Source organism: Rosa chinensis, chromosome 3 (assembly GCF_002994745.2).
Source record: "Rosa chinensis cultivar Old Blush chromosome 3, RchiOBHm-V2, whole genome shotgun sequence".
In the NCBI taxonomy this organism is placed as follows: domain Eukaryota; kingdom Viridiplantae; phylum Streptophyta; class Magnoliopsida; order Rosales; family Rosaceae; genus Rosa; species Rosa chinensis.
The window spans coordinates 43,245,473-43,255,991 of record NC_037090.1 but is presented as its reverse complement, the minus strand read 5'-3'; positions in this window follow the sequence as shown (position 1 = coordinate 43,255,991).

Here is a 10,519-nt window from a genome sequence, read left to right as displayed (position 1 = left end):
GGTCAGGCAAGGATGATGATGTTAATGTTCAAAAGGTGGAGGTATCTCTGAATCAAGACTCCTCTGGAGGTTTTGGTGGTGCTAAGTTGAATGGCACCAATTACCATACTTGGAGGAAGATGATGACTGCCCATCTGTGTGGGCTTGACAAGATGGGATATGTGAATGGCACAATTGAAGCACCAGATGAGAAGGACCTAGGGTTCGAAAAGTAGGAGAACTCAAATGGGTCTGTGATGTCCATCCTCTACAAATTAATGACCGATGAGGTAGTTCAATTGATCATTGGATGCAAGACAGCTGCTGAGATATGGAAGACTTTGAAAGAGTTGAATCTCAATGATTCTGACTTTGCTCAGATTCATGAACTCCACACCAAGGCATTCAAGATGACTCAGAATGGACAACGTGTGTCCTTTTATTTTGCTGCTTTGAAGAACATCTGGTTGGAAATTGATCAGAGGCGCCCTAATAAGATGAAGAATGCTGATGATATCAAGCTGCACAATGAGGAGAAAGATTTGTTGCGAGTGCACATATTTCTGAATGGACTTGATTCCAAGCATGCTAGTGCAAAAGGTGAGTTGTTAAGGCTTGCTACTCCTCCTTCCCTTGATGGAGCCTTTGCCTATATTCTGATAGGAGCATTTTAATGCGACGTTTTAACGGTTATTTCCTCATATTTACTTAGTTATCTCCTTAAATGAATCCCTTTAGTTTTAGAAAGTTTCTTTTTCCGGTTTTTAGAAAGTTTCCATTTTTCATTTCCGGAAAGTTTCTATTTTTCATTTCTGGAAAGTTTCTACTTTTCATTTCTGGAAAGTTCCATTTCTCACTTTTAGAAAGTTTCTATTTTTCGTTTTAGGAAAATTTCTATTTTTAGTAATAGTTTCTATTTTCAGGTCCATGGAGCTCAAAAGTGGAAATGAACTCACGAATGGAATGATGAGCTAGCAAACGTTAAGAGGTGTGAAGATGAGACACAAAGGGCTACACAAATGAGCAGAAATGAAGAAATAAGCTTTCCTACTCCAACCAGGAGACCCTGTGCAAAAGAGGAAAGTGTATCAAGCAAGATTCCGAAGTTAACCAAGAAACTTGACCGAAATAATGAAGAAATGGCGTTGGAAGATGATAAGGCTTGAAGGTGACGCAACAAGGCCCAAGAACTCTATGAATTAACTTGGATTTTCGGCAAAATGGATAAAAGCCCATAAAAGCCCATGGAATTAGGGTTTGTGACGCAATGAAACAATGTTGGAGGGTTTTGCAGTGAAATACCAAGAGGAAGAGAGAATGTTGGCATGAAAATCAAAGGGAAAATAAAAGATTACGTCAAGAGATTTTCTAGGGAGGAGTTTAAGGAAAGAAGTGTGGACATCAAGAAAAAGCTCATAATGCGTCTAGATTCATTCCTATATTCCCTAAAGGTATTTTGGCCAAAATAAAAGAGAAAAATCAGAATATATTCATGCAATTTAGGCAACAATATATTAGGGAATCATTTTGGAGTTTTATGATTGGTTGGATGACACACTAGGGCTTACTTGGCAAATTATCATTGGTGGAAGCTATGTGGAATTATTAAATTAATTCCGAGGAAAATAAAAGAAGAATCACGGCTTGGAGACCAATTTTTGCCGTCCCCTATATATACTCCCCTCCTCTAGACGTCTCACACATCCCACAATTCAGAAAATTACTCATAACGTCAAGTCTTCCTCTCTCCATCCTCTAGTGCATTCAACGTTTCAAGCAAGGAAGAAGAAGAAGAAGAAGGAGCCGTGAGCATCACCATCCATTCTCCACCTTGAATCTTGCTTTCGAGATTCAAGAATCCAACCGTTTCATCCTCCATCCTCATCTCCATCCACGGTGTAATTCAACCTCTTTCTTTGTAACCTTGTTTGATTTTCGTTGGAATTGTTTCTAGTTGACAATAATGTTTCAACAAAGTTTAATTCTGAAATTTTATGATTAAATAAATTTTCGATTCCTATGATTGTGATTCTAAAGTTGCTTATGTGAGTTTGTTGAATTAAATTTTCTTTACAGAAAACTTTTATATGTTTATCTTATTTGGGTCGACAATTATAGGATTTGCATGTAATTGGTGCTAGATTTAGGTAAACGATTCACCTAATAGTTTTGTGAACCTAAATCAAAAGTAGTAAAGGCTTTGGACAAAGGTCGAATTTAATTGAAGAGGATTGCAATTAGATGAACTTATTCATACTAAGTTGTGCACTTGAGTTGATAGCCTTCCTCTATGTTTATTGCGTTGAACATGTTATGATTTGCTAGCTTTCTAGACTTTGATTGCATGTTTGATAGGATTAATCTAGGTGCTTTCATTTAGATTAATTCACTAAGGGAAGTAAAATATGGGAAATCGTTTGCTTCAAATGTTTCACATGATCAACTTCTTTCTCATGACTTGGAAGAACAATTGTAGGGTTGATTCGAATTCAATTATGAACTTGGTTTTGATCTTTGTTTCTTATGTTTCATTCTTGTATTTGTGTTTTTGTTTATACTTAGTTTTATCTCTTTCTTTTAAATTTAGAAAACCAAAAACCTAAACCCCCCTTTAATTTCGTAAATAATGTATATATGTGTAAGTATTATACTTTGTTTTTATTTTAATTGTTTATTTGTCTTACAATAACAGGTGTACCCTCAATCCTCGGAATAGAACGATCCCTACTTGCTTATACTACTAATGATATTTATATGGTTAAATTATATGCTTGCTCAAAGCGTATCATATTCGCAAGGATGAGGCTCAACTAGAGAGTGCTAAGGCAATTCACTCTGAATTGTCTAGTCTCACAGTTCAGTCTAATCCTACACCACCTAAATATGTGCCACCACATACTCAACAGTTGCGTCCTCAGTCTAGCTCTACATCACCTACTAGAAATCGTCCTTTCTGCAACTACTACAAACAGCTAGGGCACATTAAAGCTAAATGTCACAAGCTGAATGGATATCATGCATCTTGGGGAAAACCAGCACCTAATCAACAAGCACATGCTACAGCTCATTTAGTCCAAAATCCTGATTATTATGGTTTGGAGGGACGAGATCACACAACTACTGCTGGTAATCCTTCTGTATCCATGATTGGACGTGGTAAGATTGGTGTTGCTTTACATATTTATGATTTTGTTGGGGAAGATACCTGGATCATTGATTCTGGGGCATCGGACCATATGACTTATGATAAATCCTATTTTACCCACTTGTCACCACCACCTGTGTCTAAAGTTACCAATGCAAATGGTGAAGCCTTCCTTGTGTTAGGAACTGGTTCGGTTAGACTTACACCTACATTAGAGCTCCATAATGTCTTATATTGTGATGCCCCGAAAATTCGTATTTATTTTCTGAGGATTTTCTGGAATCTAATTTGCGGTTATTGGACGGTTTCATGGCTCGTGGATGGAGTAGAAGTGTTTCGGGCGAATAAATATTTGAAAAGTGTGGATTTCGGGGGGGGGGGGCGTTCAAGGTTGACTTTTGATACGTTGAGATTCTCCCAAAACTTCCTTAATGAAAGTTGTAGATCACGTCGATACGAGTTTATGGACATGCGGAACGTGTCAATCGGAATTCATATGAGGAAGTTATGGCTTTCGAAAAAAATTTCTGTTTTAGTATAAATAGAGAAAATCTGAAAATTCTTTCATAATTTCCATTTACCATTTCCGAATAGTTTTCTTCCTCTCTCTTCTCTCTCCACTGCACCTTCAGTATCGAAGATATCCGTCTGACCCCACTTGGCTTTTACGGCGAGCTCCGACGGTGAAACTTTCCAGATCAGCTCGTCTCCGCCGTGTGATCCTCCCTCTGGCATCCTCTAGCGGCGATTCGCAGTGGTGACGGCGCAGCAAGGCGATGAAAATATGTGTATTCAGACCCGATCGGTTCTCCAATCTCCGACGTCGGGGAAGCTTCAAACCAGGCTTCGGGAGCTCGCAGCAGACTCCTGAATTGATCTGTGGTGGTTATTTGGATCGATTAACGTGAAACTTGGTTGAACTTAGATTGAACAGTAATTCACTGTTTGCGAGGTAGTTTTCAACCATTTACGCTTAGTTTCTAACTTCGTGCTAGTTATGAAAATTGATAAGCATGCTGAGATGAACATCTTTGATGTTGGAAGTTTTGTGAAATATTGAGTTTTGGCCGGCGACGGTGCTCCACCGCCTATGGTGGCGTTCTTGCAGCGTTCCGGCCATGTAAGGGACTGTTTCTGGTATTATATATCTTCTACTCGTTGATACGAGCGTTTCGATATATAATACGCAATTTTTTGAGTTCATATGAATTTGTTTTGATTTTCACAGTTTCAGACCGTTCGATTTATTTGATCCGTGAGGATCCGAGCGTCCAATCGACTTGTGGTTTGGATATATCGATCGTAGAAGTATTCCGGAGACATTTGGTTGTCTCGGATGTGGTTTCGCCTCAATTGGTGTCACTTTGGGAATTTTAGTTCAATTTAGGGTTTTGAACGTTACTCCTTGTGTTCCATTGACTGAATCAAGGCTGTACTTTCCTTAGGTGCTTGACAGAGTGCATTCTGTGAGTAGTCTAGTGGTGTGAAGATGCAGAGGGAATTTTGAGATGAGTAATCTCACAAGGTTCATTTAAGAACAGAATTACCTTTATCGTTTTGAGAGTTATTGATTTAACTGCAAACTATAGTTGGTATTAGTAGGCATTCCTGAGCAGATGACTACGTATATATATATATATATATATATTTACGTGAAATATATATGTATTTGTTGGATTTTGTTGATTTATGAAAACAATATGCATGAATGATGCTTTTTATTGTTTTGTGTTGTGGCTTTTCGGAAAACAAATGATTGTGGAAATGTTGATTTCGATTTGTTTTGAAAAGCGTTGAGATTTGTGTAACATTTTGAGTCATGTGTGACTTCTTTAATGTTTTATTCTGAGGTACTGAGAAGTCCGAGGAATGAAGGTCTATGACCTTGGGCAGAATATCAGGTAATCACGTATTTGGCTGGACGAGTGGTTACAAATTCAATTAGAGCTCTAGTCTATCTGTCATTTGTGATTCATGGGGTAACGGTGCAAGGTTATATCTAACTCATGAGATTACGTGTTTTTAGGGAACAAGGTGTGAGTTGCTTCCTTATTAACGGTTTTTAAAGGGACAAGGTGTAAGTTGTTTTCCTTATTAACGATGGATAGAAATCAATGTGTGAGTTGCTTTCTATGGTACGATTGATAGAAATCAAGGTGTGAGTTGCTTTCTATGTTACATTTTGATAGAAACCAAGGAGTGAGTTGCTTTCTATGTTACGTGCTTTTAAGGAATCAATGTGTGAGTTGTTTTCCTTATTTTGTGATTTGAATAGGAAATCAAGGTGTGAGTTGGTTTCCTTATTTCGTGAATTTAAAGAAAACAAGGTGTGAGTTGCTTTCTTTAGTTGGTGTAAGGAAAATCAAGGTGTGAGTTATTTCCTTAGTTTTGGGTAAGTTATTTAGTGGTAGTTTTGAGTTACTCATACGGGCTTGCAAAAGCTTACCGGGTTTGTTGTGTGACAACCCGATGCACTATTCAAACGGTGTAGGAGTTAATTCTGCAGGTCAAGATAATCGTGGTTGAAGTTGAGGTAGCGCCTTTGCAGCTTTACGGTAGGAAGCCATTTTTCTGACTTTACCGTTGATAAGGGTTTCCGTTGTGTAGTAAACTCTGAGGAGCATTTACATTTTATTTTGTGTTGACAATTTAATTCGTAAGCTTGTGTAATATATAACTTTTTGGAGCCAATGTATATTGACATAGTGGGTTCAGGGAGCATATACTTGATTTAAGGGGGAAAAAGATTTCCAAGTATTTTGTATTGATGATTGAACGATTACGCATGTATAATTATGGTATTATATATCAATTTTTATTTGTGCTAAAAGTCAGGGGCGTGACAGTTTGGTATCAGAGCGTAAGGTGCATATTTGGTGATAATCAATACTCCTCAAGTGATGGCCCGTCTGCAGCAGATCCCCATCGTATACTCTTCGGTATTGATGTAGTCATTGGGTATGCAATGAGCGTTGGAATGTGAGTCTTCAGGGTAGTGTTGGCTCAGTGAACAAAGTGTAGGAGCTTAAATTAGCTTCTAGGAGTTGTAATCCTTTGAGGAATGAGGACCTTTAGATTTAACTCTTGTTTACGTAGGGGATAGAATTGTATCTTCTGACGTAGTGTTGTGGTAAATTTAGTCCTAACATTGACTTATACTTGTGGTTGGGAGTTGTACAAGTATTAATCACAGGTTGTTATGCTCCTTAGGTTATGGATTCACAAGGAGGCCGAGCTAGGGGTCGAGGTAGACCCAGAGGCAGGGGTAGAGCCCAAGGTAGGGGCAGGATTCCTCTTCCTGTTGAAGAGATATTCGAGAATGAGGTCAAGGCATCGAATGTTGAGTTGCTTGTTCCACTTGCTGTGGAGGTTGTGAATGTTGTAGATCCCATTCGTTTGTCGAGGTTGGCAAAGGAGATTTCGAGGCTGGGAGGAGTTCCATTCCAAGGAGGTACGGATCACATGTTGGCAGATCAATGGATCGAGAACATGAAGACCAACTTCGAGATGGTCGTCTGTGACGACATTGAGAAGAGAAAGATTGCGACATTTATGCTCCAAGGCGATGCACGGGTATGGTGGAGCGGCACACAAAGAGTTATGGATGTGTCCACCATGACCTGGGATGGTTTTGTGGAACTGTTCAGGAAGAAATACTTTCCGCCTTCGGTGAGGGAGCAGTTGGAAAGGGAATTCATCTCGTTAGTCCAAGGGACTAAGAGTGTGAGGGAGTATGAGGCTGAGTTCTTAAGGTTGTATCGGTTTGTGAGACAAATGGATGCTGAGAGTTTAGCCATGAAGTTTCAGCGAGGGCTGAATGCTTCGGTCCGACGAGATGCCGCTGTTCTGGAACTGAAGGTGATGGAGCTTATTTTCGCTAAGGCTATGGCCATTGAGCAGGAGAACCAGACTTTCCAGGAGCAGGAGTTGGCTGAGAGGGAGTTCGGAAGGAAGGGAAAGGCAACTGTTGACAACAGTGAAGGGACAAACGATCAGGGTGGGTTCTGGAAGAGGCGCATGACTCATCAGCATGCACCAGATAGGGAAGTGACTGCACCTGCTAGGGTTGCACCTGTTGGGCAGGGAGCACCTCTGAGATGTTACAACTATAAGGAGATTGGCCATACCGCTAAGGCATGCTCCAAACCGAAGAACTTGGCATGCTTCACATGTGGCCAGACAAGGCATTTCTCAAGGGATTGTACCCAGCAGCAGGATAGGGGACAAGGGAATCAGCAGGGACAGTAGTCTTTGGGGCATGTCTGAGTGGATGCTAATTTCAACAAAGTGTAGGGAATGGAGGTGTCTTATCAGCCTTAAGACTTTTCTTACTAAGGCGAAGTGTGATAGTGGAGAACCTAATTCCTTTATGTGCTGTGACAGGCTTTGCCTGATGTCTATAGTTAGACTTTTGCGTGTGACTTCCTTTTGTAAAATACTGTTATATGTGATATGTTGCATGATGCATTTTTCATTGTTGTAACAGAGGAGTCTTTTACAACTTTGTTTGTATGTATACCATGTGACAATTGATGGGTAGTTCGTATGAGGCTGAATCACATCTTGTTGTGTTCGGAGATAGTTGGAATGCTTGTTGTGATTTTGCAAATAGTTGACTGTGGCAAAACCTTGAGTTTATCGATTGATTTGAAATGAAATGTAATTTTAAATTTTGCATAAAAGTGTTGCAATAATTGGTATATCGATGCAGATACTGTGAGGACAGGACTCTGGGCTCTTAGGTAGTTGGGCATAGTGCTGTAATTTTGCAGAATTGTTGTTGCATTGGTACGTGATTGAAACAGGTGAGATGTTTAGATTACCTCCAAGTGGAATGGTAGGGTGCATTAGAATTGCGATATTAGGTAAGGTACCTATATCGATTGTTGAGCTAGACACATGTTGTACCTTGAGGTGTGGAGATTCGATGTTTAGGTCAGCCTTATCTCCAAGATTTTATGTGGTGCGGCATATTTTATTATGTCTATTCCGATGATGAAGCCTACAATGGATCCAGTGTGGTAGATCGTAGTGTTGTTGAAATAGAAGATGTGGCGATCATTGTTAGTGTTTGGATTGCTTTCTGTATGGATTACAGAGAAACTTTGATCGGGGATAATTGACTAGTTCCATATCCTATGGAGGCTTCGGAATGAGTGCTTTTCTTGCAGGGGAATCAGAATTGGATTTTTTTGGATGAGTTTATTCGTACTTGTTGGTTTTGTACGTTTAAATTTTGGGACGAAATTTGTTTAAGGAGGGTGGAATGTGATGCCCCGGAAATTCGTATTTATTTTCCGAGAATTTTTCGGAATCTAATTTGTGGTTATTGGTCGGTTTTGTGGCTCGTGGATGGAGCGGTAGTGTTTCGGGCGAATAAATATTCGAAAAGTGTGGATTTAGGGGGGGGGGGGTTCAAGGTTGACTTTTGATACGTTGAGATTCTCCTAAAACTTCCTTCACAAAAGTTGTAGAGTGCATCGATACAAGTTCGTGGACATGCGGAATGCATCAATCGGAGTTCGTATGAGGAAGTTATGGCTTTCAGAAAAAGTTTCCATTTTAGTATAAATAGAGAAAATCCGAAAATTCTTTCATAATTTCCATTTACCATTTCCGGAACGTTTTCTTCCCCTCTCTTCTCTCTCCGCTGCACCTTCAGTATCGAAGATATCCGTTTGACCCGACCCGACTTTTATGGCGAGCTCCGGCGGTCTCCGGCAGTGAAACTTTCCAGATCAGCTCGTCCCCGCCGTGCGATCCTCCCTCTGGCATAGAGCAGCTATTCGCAGTGGTGACGGCACAACAAGGCGGCGAAAATTTGTGTATTCGGACCCGATCAGTTCTCCGATCTCCGACATCGGCAAAGCTTCAAACTAGGCTTGGGGAGCTCGCAGTAGGCTCCTGGATCGATCTGTGGTGGTTGTTTGGATCGATTAACGTGAAACTTGGTTCAACTCGGATTGAACAGTAATTCACTGTTTGCGAGGTAGTTTTCGACCATTTACGGTTAGTTTCTGACTTCGTTGATGCAGGATAATTGCCTGCAAAATCTGAGTCTGTGAAGCATACAAGTTCAAGTTTCTTCACACGCTCATACACAAGCATGTGACTCTTAGTCCTCTGTAGGTATCTCAATACCTTTTTGCCAGCAGTCCAATGCTTGTGTCCAGGATCAGATTGAAATCTAGACAACATGCCAACTGCAAAGGATAAATCTGGCCTAGTGCACACTTGTGCATACATGAGACTGCCAACTAATCTAGCATATGGTACAGACTCCATTTCCCATTTCTCAACACTTGTTTTAGGGCATTGATCCTTATTTAATTTATCTCCCTTAGATATTGGAACCTCCCCATGAGCACAAGTTGCCATATCAAATCTCTGAAGTATTTTTGAAATGTAGGCTTGTTGAGATAATCCCAATAAACCTTGTGCTCTGTCTCTCTTTATCTCAATTCCTAATACATAAGAAGCCTCTCCCAGATCCTTCATATCAAAAATTTTCGATGATGCGGCTAAAATAACCTCACAATTTAACCCTGCAAAATGTAGTTGTCAGTATAGGATAAGTAGGGATCGTTCAGTCCGGGGATTGTAGGGTACACCTACACAAAAAGGTCAATTAAAAAAATAAAAAAATAAAATGGGGGTTTTGGAATTTGGTTCCTAATCTACTTAAAATAAAAACGAAACAAATAAAACTATATACAATGGTCGACTTCCCTAACCTAGACCAATACCACTCGGAAAATTACTAAGTGTAAAAACAGAAAATCCATTTCAACATGCTACAAAAACATGCCCATTTTAAATGCCTAGCTAAGAGCCAAAATGAAAAGCCTCAGCGGATCAATCCATTTATCTGATTCGTTCTAATGTAGGCTTGAATCGGAAAAGTCCTTACCAAGCCTAATACTACTAATTTTCGAAAACACTAAGCAAAATTCTCTTAACTAGTAGTATTATCTATCCCTCGAATCAACTCACACGTGCAAATTAACCATTAGACATAGAATTTAACACGTAATTTCCAGAATCGTTTAACCATTGAACATAGTTTTTACCACTTTTTAGAACTAATTGCTACTTGTTTAACTCAGCGCCTTAACAAATAACAATTACTCTTGGCAAATTAAGAAAACACATAAGAACTCTCATCGTTATTCTAGCGTGCAAACTTATGAACCTACCTCTGAAAATTACCTAAACAAGTAAAAGGGCACAAGATTGTAACATGCATCATAAAATAATTCTCGAAATTAACTCAATAATAAACTGAAAATCTCAAAAATATTAATAAAAATATTCTGAAAATTTCATGTCTCCAATTACACAACTCGCAAATCCAAACACACAAAACCGAAACAAAAATTGTAAGTAGAGTCATAG